Source organism: Sorex fumeus, unplaced genomic scaffold, assembly GCF_029834395.1.
Source record: "Sorex fumeus unplaced genomic scaffold, SorFum_2.1 ptg000002l, whole genome shotgun sequence".
NCBI lineage: Eukaryota > Metazoa > Chordata > Mammalia > Eulipotyphla > Soricidae > Sorex > Sorex fumeus.
Window position 1 is genome coordinate 69451255 of NW_026606059.1, and position 25026 is coordinate 69476280.

Consider the following 25026-nt stretch of genomic DNA (forward strand, 5'->3'; position numbering starts at 1 on the left):
AAGAAGTGGAGCTTTGCTGTTTTCAAATGTCTTTTGGTAGAATACTGTAAAAGGTTTTCTTTTCCTTTTTTTAACCCTCCTTTCCCATTCCTCATTGCCCCATTTCTTGTGTCTTTATATCAAGCTCTGTGTTTTCTTAAAAAAAAAAACAAATAGACAATATAAATTAAAGGTTAATTAACTTGAAACCTATGATAATTTAGCATCAAGGTAGCTTCTCGGAGGCTTTCTCGTGTGTTTAGCTAACTAATAATTACTAAACTAATTTCAATCAAGGCATACTTACTGAGGAAATTCTGATTTAAAAAGCAAAATGTTAACCTCGTAGACTTTCTATGATGGGCATATAGTTTATTTTCTTTCCAATTGCTCCTTTGCATCTACATTCACTTAACAATGATTCCTAGTCATAAAAAATACCAACAGATCTTTAGACTATGTAAGTAATAAATAATAATTACAATGCCTATAACGTTCAGCAATTTCATTTTAATTCATCCCTGGAAGTTTTGAGGCCCATTTCTCTTCCACCATGATGTAAACAGTAAGTAAGCCGTTTATTTAGTATTGGGTGTTACCTAAATAAATAGAAATTGTTTCTTCTTTTTGGTTCTGGCTTGTTACTAAGTGCCATAAATACAGTATTCCAGGGACTCAAGTATTCTACAAAAAAATTAAAAATGAATGCATATTCTCAGAGTAAATTGATATTTATTTTCTAGATTTCAATATAAAGATAATTTTTTTTAAGTTTTCTAAGCTTTTGAAATTAAAGCAGAGAAGGAAGGACAGATTCCATTATAGCAATTCCAAGTAATCTCTCAGTAACTTATTTTAATGGACTCTCTCCCATAAGTTAATTTTCCATGTTGACTTATTAAACTAAATCAAAATGTTCTGTGCATTGACACAAAACAAACAAGCAAAAGTACATATGTTGCTCTCAGTCTATTTGCACATCTTGTGATAATTTGGATACCATTATCTTGTTAGCAGTCTAATCTATTCACTATTACTATTGTTTTCAAAATCTTCATTCGTCTGACTCTTCAAAAAAGTTTTGCTCCAAATAACTATTGATTTTTCTTGATCCCAAATGTTAGAATTAATTTCTTTTTTTCCAATTTTCATCATTGTTTTACGGTGACTATATTAGAAGGAAAAATTAAACTAAAATCCATAGCATCTTACATAAATTGTTCTTTGGTTATATTATAAAATTTTAAGACAAATGACTGAGTGCTATAAGAAAGAAAACAGCACTCTATAAACTATTTACAAAACTAGTATGTGATCTCAATTTTCAAAGATCATTTTAACATCATGTTGGAGCATAATATTCAAGTGTGACACAATAGAATTTATGAATTATATTTTAGGTCTCACTAAGCGATCACTTCTGGTGTGGCTCTTGGGAACATATGGATTGCCAGTATCAAACCCAGAACAGCTGCATACAAAGCAATCTCCCTACCCATTGTGCTATCATTCTGGCTCTAAGAAACTAGATTTATTATCACACAATTATTTAATTCTACCTACATCTTATATTACATTTATAACTCATAAATTTACTATATATTAGTTTGCATCAATAAATCTCATTTAAGTAAAAACAAAATAAAATAACTGCCCATGTATAGAGCTGTATATTAGAATTTTATATATATAAATACTCATATATAAGATATATATATATAAGACATAAGATCTGTAAGATATATAAGACATATAAGATATGTAAGATATATATAAGATAAATAATATATATAATATATAAAAGAGCATAGGATGCCTGGTTACACACACATATATATGTGTGTATGTGTGAGTGTGTGTATGTATACTCTATCACTTGTATCACTTGTCATCCCATTGATCTTTGATTTGCTTGAGTGTGCGCCAGTAATGTCTCTATTGGTCCCTGTCATGTGCTAGTGTAGCACAATGGCATCTGCTTGCTTCAGGAACACAAAGAGTCTCAAACCGTTTGTTCAGGGTTTTGATGAAGAAGTCTGACCATCTTGTAGGTGGGCGGCCACACAATCTTTTGACATCCTGTGGAATCTAGTTGGTAACAGCTCTAGTCCAGTGGTCATCTCTAAATTTTATTACGTGTCAGGCCCATCTGATTTTCAATGCCTTGGCAAATGAGACAGTGTCCCTGATTCTCGATCATCAAAGAGTTCAGAACTCCAGATTCCTTCTCTCACTTGAGTGAAATGTGATATTCCAAGCATAGCTGTTTCGATTCCTCTTTGGGATGCCCGAATAGTGTTCTCATCCTGTTTTCGTAGGGCTCAGGTCTCTGAGGCATATGTTAGTGCAGGAAGAACGGTGGAATCGAAAGATTGTTCATCCTCTTAACAACTTCTACGATGCTCTTGAAGGCGTTGCATGCCACTCTCTCCTGTGCAGCTCTGGTGCCAAGTTGTTCCTCATGTTGGGTTCTCGACCCAGGTACTCATAGTTGCTGCATTTGGAGATGTTCGTTTCGTGGCTGGCAAATGGAATGTCAGAGAGTTATTTCTTTTTTTGTAAATGTTGTCTTGGTGAGATTCAGCTTCAGTTTGACCTTTCCACACTGACGGTCAAAGTTGGCCAGCATTTGTGCTATGGGGCTAATGTTTGGTGTCATTAGAATGATATCATCAGCAAAGAGGAGCTGGAGTAGTTGCAGATCGTCTATCTTCACTCCTATTTCTTCCTATTCCAGTCGCTGCATGATGTTCTGGAGAGTGGGGCTGAAGAGTTTTGGTGAAATGGTATCACCATGCTTCACCCCTCTCTTTTTGTCTATGATAACTTTCTTGTAGAATGGTGAAATCCTGGTGGTGAATCCATAACACAGCTTGCAGAGGATCCTAGAGTACTGAGTTTGAATGCCCTGTTTGTCTAGGGCTTCCATGACTGCTTCAGTCTCAGCAGAATCAAAGGCCTTCTTTAAATTGATGAACATTAGACAGAGCGGCATCTTGAACTCTTGAGAATCCTCAATGAGCTGGGTTACCATGTAGATTTGGTCATTCGTGCTGAGTACTTTTCGAAACACGGCTTGTTCACATGGTTGTACTTCATCTAGTGTTCTGCCTATTCTATTCAGGATGACTCGAGTGAACAACATGTAGATGATGGACAACAGGCAGATTGGACAATAGTTGCCGATGTTGTGAATGTCTTCCTTCTTGTACAACAGAACGGTCCTGCTGGTTTTCCACTGGGATGGAACCTTGCATTCAGACAGGTAGTGTGTGAAGAGCTGAGCCAGTGTATTGAGAAGTACTGGCGGCAAATTTTTCAGCTGTTCAGGTCTGACTTTGTCTGGGCTGGGTGCTATATATTTCTTTACTGATGAAATGGCGTGTCAGATTTTGGAAGGAAGAACGTTGGAAACTATATGTGTTCTATATAATTAATATTTTTTATTATAGATAGACTATTTCAGATATAGACTATAAAGTCAGATATAAAAGCACATTCAAAATAAAACTGATGAATAGGCCAAAATATTTCTGAGTTTTGGCAATAAGAACAGGTTTCTGAAGAGGAGTGGAAGATGCTTTAGTTGGATACAAACAGAGTGTCGGGATTTGGGGACTATCTCATATTCTGATTCTTATGTTAATTACTCCGGTGCATATAACTGGTTGGACTCAGTTAACTAAAGTATTTCTGTATTTTGCTTTAACAAGCAATTATGGAATATTTATTTTAAATTATCACCCAGGTCTGAAAAAAAATAGTTACCAGTTCCATAGAAGTCCATTGGTGCTCTGCTTAAGCAGCCATCACACACGCTTTTATTTCATGCTTTCTCTAAATTCTGATGCTCTGCAGATTTCTGCAAATGACACTTTCCACCACTGTCCACTGCACAGCTCCCACACTTTCAAAATACAACTTTCAATTCACTCCATAAGTGTGGGACCATATCTGAATATTGTCATTCTAAAATACACATACTAGATGTAGAATGACTGCATTCATTAGTGATACGTATATAATATATGGCTGAAGACTAATATCCATGTCCAGGAAAAATTGGGACTAAGAGGACTGGTCAGTGGTTGTAATCCACCACCAATGTGTGTGGGGTGGAGGGTAGGTAAGATAGGAAAGAGACCAGTATGACAGTAATAGCTGGGAACGATCATGATGGAAAAGAACTGAGGGTGAAAAATAGGTAAAGGGATAATCTTGATAACCTTTCAGTAACAATATTGCAAAGCACAATGCCCAACAGGAGAGAGAAAGACATAGACAGAGAAAGAGAATATAAGCCCCTGCCATAGAAGCAGGCTGGGAGGTATGGAATGGTGATGGGGTGGTGGCAGAGAACCCGGGGACACAGGTGCTAGGAAATGTAACAGGTGGAGGGATAGGTGTAAGAATACTGTGTGACTGAAATCTAATCATGAACAACTTTGTAAGTGTCTATCTCAACAATGATAAAATAAAAAAACTCATACTTTGCATAATTATAGAATTGTTATATGATCTGTACAATAAAATTATGACCATGAATTAAGAAATTGCAAGTCAAGTTCATAATTGCTAATTCTAAGCTCCCAGATGCAAAAGAACTGAGCAGACACTAAACTTACAACATAATTCCTTTTGCTGAGACATTCAATTTTAGACAAACTGCCAGGTTTATAGTAGACCTAGATTAAAACCTCTGGCTATGATTTCTAGTTCTAAGTATTACTTGGATCCTGTCAGTACATTTTTATAATATACAGTGTTGTGATAATAAGTAGTTTCCTGATGATAAGTTTAAGGGCCCCAATATAAAAGTTATGCCCTGTATCAATAGTAAAATAATGAAGAGAAAAACTAGTCTCTGAACCATTAAGTATATGTCCTAAATTCCTTTAGATCATGGGTTCCTTTGCTTTGAATGAACATTGCATTTAATCCTCTGCAATTTTTCAGTAAATGTCATTCTACCAATTTTTCAATTCAGTTCTTAAAATTTAGATGGAGCATTACAAGCAGAGTAAAGAATTAAATATATTACTCATATACTCCTGAGTGTCACACTTCACTCAAGTGAGAGAAAGAATCCAGAATTCCAATCTTTGCTGATAATTGAGAATGAGAGATGCTGTCTCATTTGCCAAGGCATCAAAAATCAGATGGGCTGGACACGTAATGTGATTTGGAGACGACCACTGAACTAGAGCCATTACCGACTGGATTCCACCGGACGTCAAAAGATCGTGTGGCCACCCACCTACCAGATGGTCAGACTTCTTCGTCAAGACCCTGAACAATTGGTTTGAGGCCCTTTGTGTTACTGGAGTGAGCAGATGCCATTGGGCTACATTAGCATGCACCAGGGACGAATGGAGATGTTTCTATCTCCTGCTCGAGCAAATCTATGAGTAACGGGATGTCAAGTGATCAAGTGATATACTCCTGAAGCCAATCAAGAAGATACAGTTAGAAGGTGAAATTAACAAGGAAAACAGGCCCATGATCTCATTGAAAATAGATGAACACTAGAGGGGACAAAAGCTGCCAAAGACATTTAAATCCGGGCTGCATGATAAAACCACCAATTATATTCGAGATGTCTTTCAGATGAGCATGTCTCTATCTGTAACCATATAAGTTATTCCCAAAGTATTCCTGGCTTTGAGATAGTCTTGACCTTGATTTGTTAATGATATGCTTGAGAGTTTCTGCTACTGTTCTCTCTGCCAGCTGTCTGAAAATGCCACTTCACCCATCAGACATTCTATTCTATAAAACGAAGCTTCTTATTTTGTTCAGGGCCCAGTGTTTCCAGTATGAGCTCAGCCTGGGACCCCAGCCTAATAAATCTGAGTTCACCCAACTCTCAATTCTTGCCACTTTATTTTTCCACTGTCTTTTAGTGAGAATGTACAGACAAAAAATCAGAAATTCCCTTGATGTCTAGAATGAGTCATATTCAACCCTCAGGCACCGACATTTGACCAAGGAGAGCAACTCTGTAGAAATATCAGGAAGGAAAGGAATCTGATATCCTTGCTAGCAACTTATTCCTATAAGAACAAAATAATGAGAGTTGAGTGTTCCTATCCAGATAAAATAAATGTCCCAAATTAATCACTTTCACTTTCCCAGCATAGAGTGACCCCTAAGCATATCAGTTGGAATTAGAGTTTCTTATTTTGGAGGGAGATACTAAGAGTGATGATAAAATTAGAAACATCTACCAGAGTATAGTTTCCGAACTGACATATAGTAACTTCTTAAGAGCTATGAACCACTTGTCCTGCTAAATTTTCTTTATGGGACTTTGATTCTTCCAAATAGTTGTGATGACTTGCCAAAGTTGAAAAGTCTAAAAGTTTTTACCCTTCCTCTTTTTTTTGGGGGGGGGGACTATGCACCCTCATATTTATAATTACTAAAGACAGACTGCCCTTCATTAGTTTGTTCAATTTCACTATACAGAATAACTCTAGAGACAAGAAAAAATATATGTATATTTTTTTAGATCAAGAAAGTAGATAATTCATTTCTGTTGTTCTCTTAGCAATGTCAGTTTTACTACAATTCTCTTTTGTGTAAGTAATAGTATTTTAGCAATTAGTGTCTGAGGTCTCATGGGTTTCAATTCATATTTTAAATTTTATTATGGCATTTTCAGTCTTTATTGAGGCATTTTCAAGAAAATTTAAAGAGCACTTTACCTTAGAAAACTATAAAATGTGAATCACCAAAAGCCATAGTAAAGTTTTCAGATATGTAATACCTAATAATATATATATACACCTAATTATACATATACCTAATATGTCTACAGCAATGTTATTATTAACTTCCTATATCTGTTGTAAAATATCACCCAAACTTAGGCTTCAACACATAAATCCATTCTTACAGATTTCTAAAGATTACAGTATAAAATCAAGGGTCAATGAGTCAAAATTAAGATATTAATGAACCATGCTTCCTTTGGAGACTGTATGGCATAATAGTTTTTGTCTATTCAGCTAACTGGTGGTTGCCAACATTTTTTAGTGTTTCATTCCAAATCTGACTCCAACTTTTATACTTCCTTCCATCCCCATGTTTTACGAGGATACTGATGATAAGTTTAAGGAACCCCCATATGACAATTGTACATGGGAATAATGGTAAAATAATGAATATATCACCTGTTGTTTCAGACCAAGAAAATAACCTGGATACTTTTCCATCCATCTCAAATTCATTAACTTGAGCAGATTTGCATGTTTCTTTTTCCATTCATAACTCTGTGGGACATTATATGTTGGGTAACATTGTTTAACTTATTAAACAATGTGCCAGCAGTTAGTGGAGATGTCCAACATGATCCAGGACATCAACCGGATCTCAAACTTTTGTTGCTGCTGTCTATTCAAGCATTCCTTAGTTGCTATAATTTCCTTAGTAATTAGTCTCAGAAAGAGTAAAACTTCTAGACACTTCCTTTCATAATTGACTCCTCCAAATAGCAAAAATCAATCTTTTCATCTTTGCTTTATTTCTCAGTTGGTTTAGCAAAATCCTGTCAGATTCCATTAAAACTTATGTTTCCAAAACTATTATTAGGACCTACTTAGCTCTCTAGAAGAGTTTCATATTCAAATCTGATGAAATATTTAAGTAGATCTTCATCATACATGCATCTGTAAAGATAACTTGCAATAACCTCTTATGCTTTCAACTCTAACATATGGCATATTCCAGTTGTCCCCATTATAGAAAGACAAAACTTAACTATGGGATGCCCTTTCTCTTCCTCAGATATACAGAAGCCATCTGCTCATGTAAAACCATAAAGTTTTTATATGCTGTATTAATACCAAGGACATGCTTCTTCAAAAATGGCCATTTATGTGATGCTAAATATGTATTCAGAGTGCTAAATGTCTCGACTTGGTGACATCTTAATTCAGAGAAAAACTGTTATACTCTTAGACCTTTATGGGAGTTTTCTTTCATCTCTAAAATGCTGCTATAACAGTGCTCCACTGAATGATCCTGAAAAGAAAATCCTGTTTGGCTTAGCATAAGAATCAACTTGCACAAAATTAGAAGGAACATTTACCAAATTTGATATATGTATTTACCAATAGTTCTCTGTTCATCAGTATACTTGGTCTAAAGAATTTATGGAAAATTACATTATTTTTTATGCAGATAGACAGTGGTTCTCTACAATATGAAAGAATAACTAGAATTAATCATAATTGGGTGCTTCAATCGAGTTTGCTTCCATTTAAACCCCAACTTAAAAACTCATGTACAACTAAACAGTTTATTTAGTTCTTCTGAATTTAAATTTTGCCATATAATATTGGAAATACTGGTAAGTATATTAGTTCTATATACATTTAGTAGAAAATATAAAAATAAGCTAAGATAATTTCTTGTATAGTAGGTCCAGTAACATTTGTGCTTTTTAAATTTAATTTTATACAGAATTCCATGAGAAAGCTTTGATTGCACTAGATATTGTTGGATTATTGATTTTGTTTTTAGTTTGTTGAATGGTGGGTTTGGCCAAATTCATAGTGTTCAGGTCTAACTCCTGACTATGCTCAAGGATCACATTCTGAATCAGCCACAGGTAAGACAAGCACCTTAATCTTATATACTCTCTTTTTGGCCATACTTTATGATAATTTTTGTCCTATCTTTTTATTCATTTCAAAGGTAGGATCAGGATTTGAAGTGATAGTACATTAGTTATGACACTTGTCATGCATGCAATTGAATGAGTTTCCATCTGGCATCCTAAGCATCACTAAGAATAAGCCTTAACCACTCCTGGGTGTGTCCTCAAAACAAAGTAACAACAAAAAAGATAACACCAGTTGATCATGTGGTGATCATCCTGTCACTGTCACTGTCCTCCCGTTGTTCATCAATTTGCTGGAGCGGGCCCAGTAACATTTTGAGAATTGTAACTGTGTTTTGTCATATCAAATACATCATGGGTAGCTTGCGAGGCTTTGCTATTTTATTTTTATGTAGTAAAATGTGGTTAAATGTCACGTACTGAAATTAATATTTGAAACACATTCTATATATAAGCAATAACACATTATTATGCTTTTCTACAAGGTTTAATATCATTCCATGGAAGTTTAGAATATGTTAATATAATTTCTTGGGGATTTAGAATATATAGTACAGTGCACTTGATTCTGGGTCTTTTTATGTTGGGAGTATAATTTTGACAAGTAAAATGACACTATATTTTTTAAGTTTCACTCTAATTTCTGATATAATTAGTAATTCTTAAAACATTTCTCAAAAAAAATACTATTATCCCTGAGGACAACATTATAATATTTCTTACCTATGGAACTCCAGATCTATGACCAAAAGGTAGTGTCTAAAGGATGCTGGTGGGGGCAGGAGCGATAGCACAGCAGGTAGAGTATTTCCCTTGCAATCAGCCAATACAGGTTCGATTCCCATATAGTCCCCCGAGCACAGCCAGGAGTAATTTCTGAGTTCATGAACCAGGAATAACCCCTGTGTGTCGCAGGGTGTGACCAAAAAAGCAAAAAAAATAAATAAATAAAAATAAAAAAATAAAGGATGCTGGCAATGAATCCTTTATTTCATGATGTAATATGATTTGAGACTTGAGCAATAGCAGGACTGTACCAATAGCACAGTTGGTAGGGCATTTGCCTTGTACGTGGTCGACCCGGGTTCGATTCCTTTGTCCTTATTGGAGAGCCAGGCAAGCTACTGAGAGTCTTTCGCCCACACGGCAGAGCCTGGCAAGCTCCCCATATGCCAAAAACAGCAACAACAGGTCTCACAATGGAGACAATACTGGTGCTCACTTGAGCAAATCAATGAACCACAGGACAGTGCTACAGTTCAGTGCTACAGTATGATTTGGGTAAAATATCATTATATTTGGGCTGGAGCGATAGCACAGTGGTAGGGCGTTCGCCTTACAAGCGGCCAACATGGCTGACCCGAGTTTGATTCCTCTGCCCCTCTCGGAGAGCCCGGCAAGCTACCGAGAGTATCTCACCCGCACGGCAGGGCCTGGCAAGCTCCCCGTGACGTATTCGATATGCCAAACACAGTAACAACAAAGTCTCCAATGGAGACGTTACTGGGCCCGCTCGAGCAAATCGACCTTTATTATTATATTTATATATAAAATATCATTATATTTGTCAATACCTAGTATATGTAATATTTTATTTTTATAATCTCTTATTAAGAACACTGGCCATTAAAATAAACTGAATAAAATTTTCTGTTATAATAATCTAATTCAGATTATAATCGAACAAAATTAATTTTTTGGTGAAGAGTTTTGCAGTCAGTGGAATATTGTTTTAAATGTCTTAAGGATGACTCTTCCTCTTCGTCCCCAATGCTGTGCCGGTCTTCTTCCCTACCCAGGTGAGTTAATCCAAACCAGTATTCAAACCAGGGACTTGGCTTTCTCTGTGCAAGCTCACCAGGCATCCTCTAGGATCCTGGAATGAGAGCATCCCTGAGCCTCTACCTGTTCATCCCAAACACTGTGTCTTTCTTATTCCCCTCCCAGCTAGTACCCCCACCACACACACACCAGATACCCTTTTTGAAGTAGGTGTGGCTTCTGTAGAAGTGGGTGTGGCCTAATTTCAAAGGAACAGTACACTATTTTCTAGATAAACAGCAGCTCAGGAACTTCATAGACTCAAAACCAAACCTAAAAGAAGTGCTAAAGGAGCTACTAGAAGCCAAGACAAACCCTACAAGCACAACAGACCCTTACAGAAAGATAACAAAAATGCCATAACAATAATCTCGCTCAACGTCACTGATCCAAATTCACTGATTAAGGGACACCTAGTGGCAAAATTGATTCAGAGACAGAACCCAACAGTCTGCTGCCTACAAGAAACTCATCTGGACAGTCAGAGCAAACACAGGCTCAAAGTTAAAGGATGGAAAACAATCCTGCAAGCAAACAGCTCCCTCAAAAAAGCTGGGTGGCTATACTAGAATCCGACAACATAAATTTCAGGTCAAAAAAGGTTATAAGGGACAGCAAAGGCTGTTTTCTATTCATCAAGGGATATGTAAAACAGGAAGAAAACACACTCTTGAAAGTATAGACACCTAATGAAGGAATAGCGATATTTAAAACAACAGTTAACAGATTTTAAGGAGGACATTGCTAGCAACACAATAGTAGCCGGTGACTTGAACATCACCTTATCACCACTGGATAGATCAACAAGATCAAAACTCAGGAAGGAAACATTGGCTTTGAAAAAACAAATAGAAGAGAGAGGGCTTAGAGACCTATACAAGGCTTTACACCCCAACAAGAAAGAATACACATTCTTCTCCAGTGCACATGGAACATTTTCCAAAATAGGCCATGTGCTAGGATACAAAACATACCTCAATAGAATCAGGAAGATAAAAATAGTATCAACAATATTTTCAGACCATGATGCACTGAAGATAGAAGTGAATCACACACAGACATGGAGAATCAAATCAAACCCCTGGAAATTAGACAATTCAATGTTGAACAACGAGTGGATCAGGGAGAAAGTCAAGAAAGAAATAAAAAGACACCTAGAAGCAAATGAGAATGAAGATACGAGCTACCAGAACTTATGGGATGCAGCTAAAGCCGTGTTAAGGGGAAAATTTATAGCTCTGCAAGCATTTCTCAGGAAGAAAGGGCACACAAAAACAACTTGAATTCACAGCTCAAGATCTTAGAAATGGATCAATAGAAGGAGCCCAAATCAGGCAGAAGGAAAGAGATCATAAAACTTACAGCAGAAATCAATGACATGGAAACCAAAACAACAATCCAAAAGATCAATGAAATCAAGAGCTGGTTCTTAGAGAAAATAAATAAGATAGATAAACCACTAGCAAGACTCACGAAGAAAAGAGAGAGAGAACCCTAATAATCTGAATCAGAAATGAGAAGGGGGATATCACAACAGAAACCAAAGAAATTCAAAAGATTATCAAAGATTACTTTGAAAGTCTGTATGCCACGAAACAAGAGAACCTAGAAGAAATGGATAAATTCCTGGATTCCTATAATCTCCCATGGCTGAATCAAGAAGATCTAGAGTACCTGAATAGACCTATTAACATCAAGGATATTGAAAATGTAATCAAAAGTCTTCCCAAAAACAAAAGCCCAGGTCCATATGGATTCACTAGTGGATTTTTCCAAGCATTTAAAGAGGACCTATTGCCTATTCTTCTCAAGGTTTTCCAGAAAATGAAGAAACAGAAACTCTCCCAAACAGTTTCTATGAAGCCCATATCTCTCTAATACCGAAAAGAAACAAATAGATCACAAGAAAACAAAACTACAGGCTGATATCTCTAATGAACACAGATGCAAAGATTCCCAACAAAATACTAACAAATAGAATTCAACAACTCATCAAAAAGATCATACACCATAACCAAGTGGGATTCATCCCGGGGATGCAAGGATAGTTTAACATTTGGAAATCAATCAACATAATCCATCATATCAACAAAAGAAAAGATAAAAACCATATGATCATATTAATAGATGCAGAGAAAGCATTTGACAAGATCCAGCACCTGTTTATGATGAAAACCCTCACTAAAATGGGGATAGAGGGGACTTTCCTCAATATAGTTAAAGTCATCTACCACAAGCCTACAGCAAGTATCATCCTCAATGGGAAAAAACTGAGAACCTTACCTCCAAGATCAGGGACAAGACAAAGATGCCCACTCTCTCTACTGCTGTTTCAGTATAGTGCAGGAAGTACTTGCAATAGCGGTTAGGCAAGGAAAAGATATTAAAGGCATTCATGTAGAAAGAAAGAAAATAAGCTCTCACTATTTGCAGATGATATGGCACTATACTTAGAGTACACTAAAACCTCTACCAAGAAACAATAGACTTGTATAGTAAAGTTGCATGCTATAAAATCAGTACCCCAAAGTCTATGGCTTTCCTATACGCAAACAGAGAGAGAGAAGAAAGTAACCTGAAGAAAACAATCCCGTTCAGAATTGTGCCACAGAAAATCAACAGTTACGGTCCTCCCATTGTTCATCAATTTGCTCGAGCGGGCCCAGTAACATCTCCATTGGAGACTTTGTTGTTACTGTGTTTGGCATATCGAATACATCACGGGTAGCTTGCCAGGCTCTGCCGTGTGGGCGAGATACTCTCAGTAGCTTGCCGGGCTCTCCGAGAGGGGCGGAGGAATCGAACTCGGGTCGGCCATGTTGGCTGCGTGCAAGGCAAACGCCCTACCGCTGTGCTATCACTCCAGTAGGGCATTTGCCTTGCACGCAGCCAACAGAAAATCAAGTTACATAGGAATCAGCTTAAGTAAGGAAGTAAAGGACCCGTACAAAGAAAACTACACAACGCTACTTCAAGAAATAAAAGAGGATATGAGAAAATGGAAAGATATCCCCTGCTCATGGATTGGGAGAATTAACATTGTCAAAATTGCAATACTTCCCAAAGCATTGTACAAATTTTATGTGATCCTTATTACAATACCTATTACATTCTTCAAAGAAATGGAGCAAACACTCCTGAAATTCATAAGGAAAAATAAGCCCCGATGAATAGCTAAAGCAATTCTTGGGAGAAAAATGGGAGGAATCAACCTCCCTAACTTCAAACCCTACTACAAAAGAGGAATAATTAAAACAGCAAAGTGCTGGAAAAAAGGCAGAGCTGCAGACCAATGGTACAGGGTTGAATTTACTGACATCTCCCCTCAACTATATGATCATCTCATCTTTGACAAGGGAGCAAGAAATGTGAAGTGGAGCAAAGAAAGTCTCTTTAACAAATTGTGCTGGTAAAACTGGATGGCTACATGTAAAAAAGTGGGCTCAGATCTGTCCCTAACACCAAATATGAAGGTAAGATCAAAATGGATTAAAGATATCAACATCAGACTGGAATCCATAAGGTACATTGATGACAAATTTGGCAAAACCCTCCATGACATTGAAGCTAATGGTATCTTCAAAGATGTCACGCCACTGGCCAAGCAAGTGAAAACAGAGATAGACACATGGGACTAACTTAAACTAAGAAGCTTCTGCACCTCAGAAGAAACAGTGACCAAACTACAAAGACAGTCTACAGCATGGGAAAGGATATTTGCTGAATACACATCTGATAAGGGGTTGATATTTGTAAGTCTACAAAGGATATACAAAGTACTGGTTGAACTCCACTAGAACAAAACCTCCCACCTCATCAAAATACGAGGTGACAAAATAAACAGAAAACTTTCTCAAAGAAGAAATCCAAATGGCAAAACAGCACATGAGAACATGCTCTACATCATTAATTATGAGGGAGCTGTAGATAAGAACAACAATGAGATATCATCTCATACCACAGAGACCGGCCCACATACAAAAGAACAAAAGCAACCTGTGTTTGCGAGGATGTGGCGAGAAAGCTACCCTCCTTCACTGCTGGTGGGAATGCCGACTGGCTCAGTCCTTTTGGAAAACAGTATGAACGATTCTTCAAAAACTAAAAATTGAGCTCCCATTTGACCCAACAATACCACTCCAGGGAATATTTCCCAGAGAAAAAAAAACAATAGTCTCATCTGCACTTTTTTTTTTTTTCCATTGCAGCACTCTTTACAATAGCCAGAATCTGGAAAAAACCTGAGTGCCTGAGAACAGATGACTGGTTAAAGAAACTTTGGTACATCTGCACAATGGAGTACTATGTAGCTGTTAGAAAAGATGAAGTCATGAAATTTACAGACAAGTGGTACTACATGGAAAGTATCATGCTAAGTGAGATCATTCAGAAAGAGAGGGGCAGACATAGAAAGATTGCATTCATCTGGGGAACATAAACAAAATAGGAGACTAACCCCCAAGAATAGCTGAGATAAGTACCAGGAGGTTTACTCCATGGCTTGGAGGCCAGTCACACATGTTAGGGGAAATGGTAGCTTAGATTGAGAAGGGAGCACCAAACAAAGGGTGCTTGGAGGACACTCACAGGATGGGAGATGCATGCTGAAAGTAGATTATAGACAGAACATGATTGGCACTCAATGCCTCCTTTGCAAACCACAGCACCCAAAAGGAGAGAGAGAACATAAGGGAATGCCCTGCCACAGATGCAAGGTGGGATGGGGGGGATGGGGAGCGGGAGGGAAACTGGGATCAGTGGTGGTGGATAATGGGCACTGGTGGAGGGATTGGTACTCGATCATTATATAAATGAAACCCAAGCACAACAATTTGTAAGTCTACAACTGTACCTCATGGTGTTTCACTAATAAAAATTTAAAAAAGGAATCTAAATACTTATACTCAGAAGCCAATTACCTTTAATCATGTCTTCTACTGGGACTGGCATGGTCATTCCTGTATGGCTGAGTCTGAAAAGAGGGGACAGCCTGCAGTGAGCAGGTGGCTCATGACATATTAAATACTGCAGGCAGTATTTAATAAACATTGTCACTCTCACTGTCAAAAAAATATCTTAAGGACCTTTTTTGGGTTTATTTGACCTAGTGATCTTCAAGTATCTTTATTTCCATGACTGAAATATGAAATTCAAATGGATTCTTAATCCACTGGCTTAGTGAGTTCAGAATCACTATTATGAGAACTTACATAAATGAGTCATAAATCTCAATTTTTCATTTATTTTTTTGTCTAGAGAAAGTTATTGGTTTTGCAATATAAATTTAGCTGTTCATTGTTAAACTTTATCTGCCTGATTATATTTTGGTTATGTGCACGCAAATTTTTCTGAAAAAGAGTTTGAAGTAGCTTATTTTGTTTTTAGTAACTTAATAATAGAAGAGGCTGCATTGAAATGACTTTACCTATATTTTCTTTTGTTTTCCATTTTTGGCCTTTATGAGCACTGGTATGAATGAAAGTTAGGAATTACGAATTTTCACTTTTCATCTGTAATCAAAGTAACAAGTAGAAAAGACAACCCAGTACATACATGATATCCACTGTCAAAAGGTAGTCCAATGACTCCTGTACTAGCTATAACAGTAGTTTATATAGTTACATTTTTTATATTAAATCTAATTCCTTTTAGAGTCTTCTTTGAGTAGAAAGTCCTGAGTAAAATATTAAAATATTAAAATATTAATATATTATATATTAATATATATATTATATTTATATATATTTATATATATTTATATATTAATATATATATTAATATAAAATATTAATATTAAAATATTAAAAGTAAAAATATTAATTTCACATTCCAACCTTAGCAATAATCCTTTCTTGTTCTAACTCAAACTTGTAAGTAGAGTTATGAAAATTTAATGTGCATGAAAAGTCTGAAAAAAAAACTTCAACTTGCTTTTGAATTAAACTGAGAGAAAATTGAAGACTATTTTGGAGGGATGGTATAAACAGGGGAAAGGAAAAACTAATAAATTAGAAAGGAAACAGAAAAAGACAAAAATTAGTCTTTTATAAAAAGTCACTAATTGCCCATATAACAATTTTATTTCATAGCTGTAAGTAAAGTAAAGTAAAGGCCCTCCCATTGATCATCGATTTGCTCGAGTGGGCCCAGTAACGTCTCCATTGGAGACTTTGTTGTTACTGTATCTGGCATATCGAATACGTCATGGGGAGCTTGCCAGGCTCTGCCGTGCGGGCGAGATACTCTCGGTAGCTTGCCAGGCTCTCCAAGAGGGGCGGAGGAATCGAACTCGGGTCGGCCATGTTGACTGCATGCAAGGCAAACGCCCTACCGCTGTGCTATCGCTCCAGCTCCATATGTTGGCAAAGTTTAAAACAAACCTCTATTCCCCTTAATTGATAAAAATCTCTTCCCTTTAATAAGAGTAAATCTACATTTGCATATCTGCATATATTCATGGTAAAACAAAAAATGGTGTCTTTTATTAGTTTTTTTCTTAACTAATTCAATTTTATGGACCCCATAATTTGCAAAAAAAATGTGTTAGCACAAAACCACTAAGTGTATAAGATTATATCAATAATGGGATTTTTCTGTGTTTAAGATACATTGAAGCCCTTATCTCATTTAAATGCTAAACTTTTCATACTGCAAATAAATATTAATGCCATAAGTCAAGTAATTTTATTTCAGTTGCTATGACATTATGTTTTATTAAAATACAAATATTTTATTACCTTTAATTTAGTTTGTTATAGCATTGCAATATTAATAATAGCCAGTTTGCTGAATAGGACTACTATGGTATTTATTATGAAATAATATAAAAAGAAAGACAGCCTATGCTCTGCCCTACTTTTGGGATCCATATAAACTGCTCAACTTTCAAGATTTCAGTTTTGCAAATGAAGTATCACAAAGTTAAAGTATCATATACTGAGAAGTTTAAACATAATCATTTACAGCTCCACTCCCAATCTTCAAATTATTCATGTATATTTTAATATCCCATTGAATTTCTAAACTTAAAAAGGGTTACGATGTACCAGGAGACATATTCAGTATAACAACACTTGCTTGGACAGATTTAAAATAAGGACACATTTTTCATATTCACATAGAATGGACAGATTATAACAAAACTCCCCAAGCAGATTTAAAAGAGTCACAAATATCTCATACATCTCTAAAGGTTTTATCTCTACTCATTAGAAGTGCTGTTTGCAATTTAAGGTCATCTTAGCAGACTGGGTCATAAGTGCAGTTGTTCATATAACTGTCAACTGATGTCCATGGCTTTTCTGTATGTGGAAGAATTCCAATTCTAATTTCATCAGATTTTTTAAAAATATGACTGTCTTAAGAAATTTTTAGAAAAGACAGAGAATGGTTAATTATCTATCTCTTAAGATATCACTAGTATCACTTGTCATCCCATTGTTCATCGATTTACTGGAGCAGGTGCCAGTAATGTCTTCATTCGCCTCAGCCCTGAGATTTTAGCAGCCTCTCCTTACTAGTCTTTCCCAACAATGCTGCATTGAAGGCTCTTTCAGAGTCAGGGGAATGAGACCCGTTATTGTACCTGTTTTGGGCATGTTGAATATGTCACGGGTAGCTTGCCGGACTCTGCCATACGGGCGGGATGCAGTAGAGAGCTTGCCAGGGTATCCGAGGGTGTAGGGGTAGGAGATTCTGAGTCACTATTTTCTGGGAGCTTTATTTTATAACCTCTGGATCTTGGCCATTAATGAGATTACATGGCCCCTGGGGTGGTTTGTGGGTGTGGCTGCCAAGCTACTGGATAATGGGGAACCTGAGTGGAGGAGGCCCAGTTCTGATTCGAGCAGGTTTGCAGATCTGAACTATAAGTCCGGTATAGCTGGGATCCTTTGTCTGTTCCCTCATGGGTGAGGCTTTTCCAAGCGTGTGGAGAGTGGCTTTGAGCATGGCTGTGTCTGGATTCTGGAGGTTTTTGGCTGCTGGGGCTCTGGTTGGGTCAGAGAGGGAAACTCAACCCCACTCCCACCCCCTCTGAGGAGCCCTGGTGAAGACAGCCTGCCACGGGGACAGGATATTCTTCCCTCTTAAGATATATGCTTCATAATGTTAACAAAAAGTTCTTCCTTAAAACAGGCCACAAAGTCACTTGAAGTATAAGGTGCAGAGAAGAACATTTTACCTCTTGATGTTAGCTGTTCAATAATGTGGTCATATTTTTAATCTAGTATTCCCTATATATCTTCTCAATGCTGATTGCTTTCCTATTTTTCCAGCTTTATCAAGACATAATTGGCTATATGCCAGAGAGGCAAAAATGTATAGTCGAAGTGACGTCTGCACTTGTTTGTTCATTGCAGCACTGTTTATAATAGCTAGAATCTGGTAAAAACCTGAATTCCCAAGAACAGATGACTGGTTAAAGAAACTTTGGTACATCTACACAATGGAGTACTATGTAGCCGCTAGAAAAGATGAAGTCATAACATTTACAAACAAGTGGTACTACATGGAAAGTATCATGCTAAGTGAGATCAGTCAGAAAGAGAGGGGCAGACATAGAAAGATTGCATTCATCTGGGGAACATAAAGTAACAACATAGGAGACTTACACCCAAGAATAGCAGAAATAAGTACCAGGAGGTTTACTCCATGGCTTGGAGGCCAGCCGCACATGTTAGGTAGGGGTAAAGGCAGCTCAGATAGAGAAGGAAGCACCAAATAAAGGGTGGTGTGAGGATCCGCACAGGATGGGAGATGTGTGCTGAGAGCAGACTTTTGACCGAACATGATTGCCACTCAGTGCCTATTTTGCAAATCACAGCACCCAAAAGGAGAGAGAGAACAATGGGGAATGACTTGCCACAGAGGCAAGGTGGGATGGGGGGACAGGGGGCGGGAGGGATACTGGGATCAGTGGTGGTGGAGAATGGGCACTGATGGAGGAAGGTGTATTCAATCATTGTATAACTGAAACCCAAGCACAAAAATTTGTAAATATACAACTGTACCTCATGGTGTTTCACTAACAAAAATCTAAAAAAAAAGACATAATTGGCATGTAACCACCTAACCACATTATATTTAATATAATATGTCAATTTGTTATCCCTATATATTGCATGATTATCTCATAGCCATAAATAATACTTCCACAATGTCACATAATCATAATTTTTTGTTGTGAGGACATAGATATTTGCTTTCTCAGCAGATTTTAAGCATAAAATGCATTATTACTAATTACATTCACTGTGCTGTACATGAGAGGCCTAAAACATAATGGTCTGCATATTCAGAGAAAATGAAAACAAGATAAACCACTCATATTTTCTAAAGTTCATTGCTGCATTATTTGTAATAGACAAAATATGACTTTTGAATTCCTATGAGTGGATAAATGTAAAAACCTGTGTCCTAGGAGTCAGAGAAGCAGCACAGTGGTTAGGGTGCATACACCTGACTCAGGTTATGTCTGTGATACTCCATATGGTTCTGTGAGCCCCATCAGTCATGATCCCTGAGTGCAGAGCCAGGAGTAAACCCTGGGCACAGCTGGGTGTGGCACAAAATGCAAAGTGGAAAAATACATAGTGGAAAGAATAACCTTTATCTTATTTTTTTTCCATATTTTTTGAGGCAGAGTGATTTCTGACATAGTTCATGATAGACTTCCATGCACACAGTGCCTCAACATTTCACAGGCCACAAAAGCCTTTGAGTCTTTCTACCAGTGTCCCAAGGTCTCTTAACACTCCTCTGCACTTGTACTATAGGCTAGTTTTCTGGTACTGTGGCCATTTGACACTTTTTCCTCCCTTGCAATGTGTCTTTGTATCCACATATGAAAGAAATCATTCTGCATCTGTCTTTCCTTCTGACTGACTCCATTCAACATGACACCCTGTAGTCCCATCCATGTAGTGATGAATTATAAGATTTCATCTTTTATAGCTGAGTACCATTCCATTGTGTCTATGTTTACCACAATTTTCTTTATCTGCACATCCGTCTTGGGACACTTTGTTGTCCTTAGATCTCGGCTTGAGTGCTGTGTAGCATGCTGCACTGAACAGATTTCTTTTGAGGAAATATATATGAACCATACACAGTGTGTCATTGGTAGGAGAGGGAACTTCGGGATAGCTAATATATTTTTCCCCTTTACCAAGTTGTAAGATTTCCCTTTGCCTCACTTTTATATCATTGCAAGTATGGGCTATTTCAATATGCACAGATTTTCATCAAAATTTCTAAGCTGAGGCTGAAGACATAGTCCAGTGGGTGGGACATTTGTCTTGCATGTGTCTGACCCAGGTTTGATCTCTGGCATCCCATATGGTCCCCTGAGCACTGCCAGGAAAAATTCTGTGAGCAGAGCCACATGGAATCTCTAATTATCACAGGGTGTGACCCAGGAGGCAAAATAATAATAATAATAATAATGAAAATAATAAAATTTTCTAAGCCATTCTAACCATCACAAGAGTATCAGCAGCCTCTAACTTAGATATATATAAAATCTCTGTCATTTTCCCCATTTGTCAATGAATTTCAGTTATTTTTTTGTTCTATATCTCACCTGTACCTCTGTGAAAAAAGCTATATCACAGACCCTGTTCTTTCAATTGGCACTGAGGAACTGTATTTGTAAATGTCTTGGGTTTTTGTTGTTGTTGTTGTTGTTGCACTTAGGGACTATTATCCTCTTAAAAAGAACAACGATTTTATCACTGAGTTTTTCAGTTTGTAAATGTGGGACCCTCCTGAAATCTACAGTTGGATTTTATTAAAACTTCAGTTAAAAAAATGTGCATATAGGGAATGCGCTGCCACAGAGGTGGGGTGGGATGTTGGGGATGAGGGTGGTTGGGAGGGATACTGGGATCATTGGTGATGGAGAATGGGCACTGGTGGAGGGATGGGTACTCGATCATTGTATAACTGAAACCCAAGCACAAAAATTGTAAGTCTACAACTGTACCTCATGGTGTTTCACTAATAAAAATTAAAAAATAAATAAATTTGAAAAAGTGCATATTAGCAACTAAAATATAGAAAGTCAAAATAAAATATTATGCAGTTTAAAACACATCAAAATGCAATATACTATAAAACTTGGAAAATTAATAAGGTGTATATGGTAAATGTTACAGAATTCTGATGAAAGATGCTAAAAAATCGAAGAAACCTGTGTCTAGGATTTTAAGATGGATTTACCCTAGTGATAGCATCAATTTTCCACAGGTTGAGATGTAGTTTTTTACATTCCAATCAATATTCTAAACCAATTTATAAATGAAACCAGACTTATTAATATATATATATACACACACATATATATATGTACATACATACATACATATGTAAAGGTACCAACCATAGAACAATTAAAAATCTTGAAAGAGTATACAGTAGGCTGAATTACTGTGATTAATGTTTAGAACATATATATACATATATATGTATACACACATGTGTGGTAATCATGGCAGTGAAGGGTCGAAGACTTATACAAACCAATGCAAGAATATACACAACCCAGACAAATACTCAGCTGATTCTTAACAAACAGCAAAAGTAATTCAATGAATAAATGAAAAAAAAGACACTGAAAAATGTGGCCAGACAATAGCTCCATGGTCCAGCATGCATGCCTTCTAGAGGTGGGGGCCTGACCCTGACCCTGAACCTGCATAACCTCCCCGATCCTAGCACCTCTGGGTGTAACCCTTGAAGTGCTCAAGGTCTGTTGGATTTCCTGGAGGCTACCCACTGTCACCAGGCCAACACACGCTCAGGTCCTATGAACAGAGGTCAGCTCACTATGGCAGTATTATGGGGAGTATTCCTCGAGCCTCCTGAACATTGCTTGGAGTCACCCTACTCCCACAACTTTACATTACAATTGATTAAGACACAATGATTTACAAGTAGAGTTGTTTCAGGCATATTGTTCCAATATCAATCCCACCATCAATGCCCCCCTCCCTCCACAAATGTCCCCAGGTTGCCTCATCACTTCTAACCCCCGGCCAGCCTTCTTGGCAGGCATATAACAAATATATTTCATATTACTTGTGATAAAATTATTTAAGTGAATGGCAAATGGAATTATTAGAAAATCTATAAATAAGAAAATTTTTGATAATTGCTAAATGATATTTAGCATAAATAAAACTTTATTATTGAAAATGTAGAAAATGCCTTAGCAAGCTATGAGTAATAGTATAATAGTATAGTTCTAAACCTAATAGATGGCAACAATACACCCTATGAGTGCAATACCAACGCCACATGTTGGGAAGTTTTTCTTGTCCTTTAGGGAAGCTCTTCTAATGCTTCTTACAAAACTGGTTTCAAGATTCTGAATTCCCTAAACTATTACCTATCCATGAATCTCTGTATTATTCCTTTAAATTGAAATGATAATCTATCTGGATAGGGTATTTTTGATGTGGTTTTTATTTTGTTGAGTTTGGATACTACATCCTTCCAAAGTCTTCTGGCTGGTAGGATTTCATTTGATCGATCTGCTGCACATATTAGGGGCTTTCCTTTGTATCTACATTCCTTTTTTGATCTTGCTGTTTGCAGTATTCTTTCTCCAACGTTGGATTTTGTCATTTGAAGTACAATGTGTCCTGGAGTTTTTTCTAGTTAGAGCCTATTTTTCCTGGGACACTTCAGGCTTCTTGGATCTCTGTGTCGGTGATCCTCTACTCTGGGAAATTCTTATCAATTATTTCTTTAACTGTTTTTTTTTTAAATCAGATATGCTTTCTTGTTCTTCAGTCACTCCAGAATGCAGCTGCTGGCCTCAGCCTGGGGCAGGACTTGTGGGCTTCATCACCCTTGGGGTTTTCTGGCAGCTATGCAGGTGTTGAAGGATCTCAACACCCTGCAACCAGGGGCACAGTGCTAAGTATTCTGGGGGTTGAAGGGGGAGGAGATGGGAGACATTATTCATACATTGCTGATAAGAATAAAAAGATTAGTGCAGGAGTGTTGTGAAACACATTGAGAGTTGCATATAACATTAAGTAAACAAGTGCTATAATACCTAGTGAATGTACTCCTGAGCAACATTGATTCCAAAGAATGAAATGTTTCTATTCACGGACATAAAATTTAAAACCTTACTAGAAGTGCTCATATGATGCTGAAAAACTGAAAGCAATCTATACTTTCTCTAATGGCTGAGTGAATTCTTACAACACCATGGTGCCTTATTTACATGAAATATTACTCAGGGTAGATAAGGAAGAGATGGGAATCTGAAATGCTGACAGGGAACAACCTGTATTGATGTTTCTATAGTTTTGAACATAGATTATTGTTTATACTAGGAAGAGGTGAAAAGTACTTTAGCAATCACAGAAAGTTCTAGGGAAAAATAAAATATTTTATTTGAATAATTTTCAAAGTAAGTTCTTCATAATGTCATTGATGTGTTCTTGAAATGCCTGCAGAGGGATATTTTTAACTGTAACTTTTTAAATTATGTGAATTTATTTAGCTTTCAATTTATAACTTGTTCTTGTGATTAACTGGTGAGCAATGGAGTAAGATGAATATTAACCTTTACAAAATTCAGGAATTAAAGGCCTAGATGATTATTAGCCTTGCAAAAGTTTCACATAACATCTTATACTTGCATGACACTTTCTTGGTACAAACATCTTTATTTAATCTTATCACAGTGATGCAGATGAAGACAGAGGCCAATTTTTTTGAGGATATATAGGGCAGCACAAGAAAATGAGGCTAAAGTTTATTATCTAATGTGAAAATTATTTTTAATTTTTCTCTGGGTGCTTTGATAAAAGTCAAATGGTCTCATACAATTTTATCCAAATCAAGACATTTTCTTTCTGAAAAATTCTGATCCAGATAAGAAGCTAGAGCAACAAGTATAACTTAAGATGATTTTGTATAAAGTAGGATATATATTTACTGGACATAAGGAAGACACTACAGCATATACAAAATAGCAATATTTTGAAAATGAAATATTCATAAGGAAAAGCTATTGAAGTTATTCTATAATGCAGTGTGAATATCAGATAAACTGTAAAATATCCTATGCCATTAAACAATTATCTGACAACATGCTTAAGTAACAAGATTATTCAACATTAAGTCTGTGAAATATGATCTCTCTGAATTGCTCCTCTTTTACTATTACTATTTTCATACTTTTGCAGAAGATTATAACTCTTGGGCTGGGATTTGGCTCAAATGATAGTTTACAGATTGCATTTGTGAGTCTGTGGCTTAAATCTTTTGTACCAAATGTCCTCCCAACCCTTAACTCTCACCTTGGCAGCTTTTTCTTGAATGTGGTCTCAGAACACTAAATCAGCAGTCACAAAAATGATAAAATTGTAACTTCCATTGTACAACAGCATGGCAAAGGACTTTGCATGGGAAGAAAACCTTGTATATAAGAATACATTCTCAGGGGGTATGGTGCTGTCAGCAGGTCAATCTGTACCTGTGAGACGAGTGCATCAGCAGCCTGGTGGCGCCTTCAGACTTCCAGATACCCCCAAATTGCTGCTGACACCAAAACTTAGGGCAAAGTTTACCAAGAATGT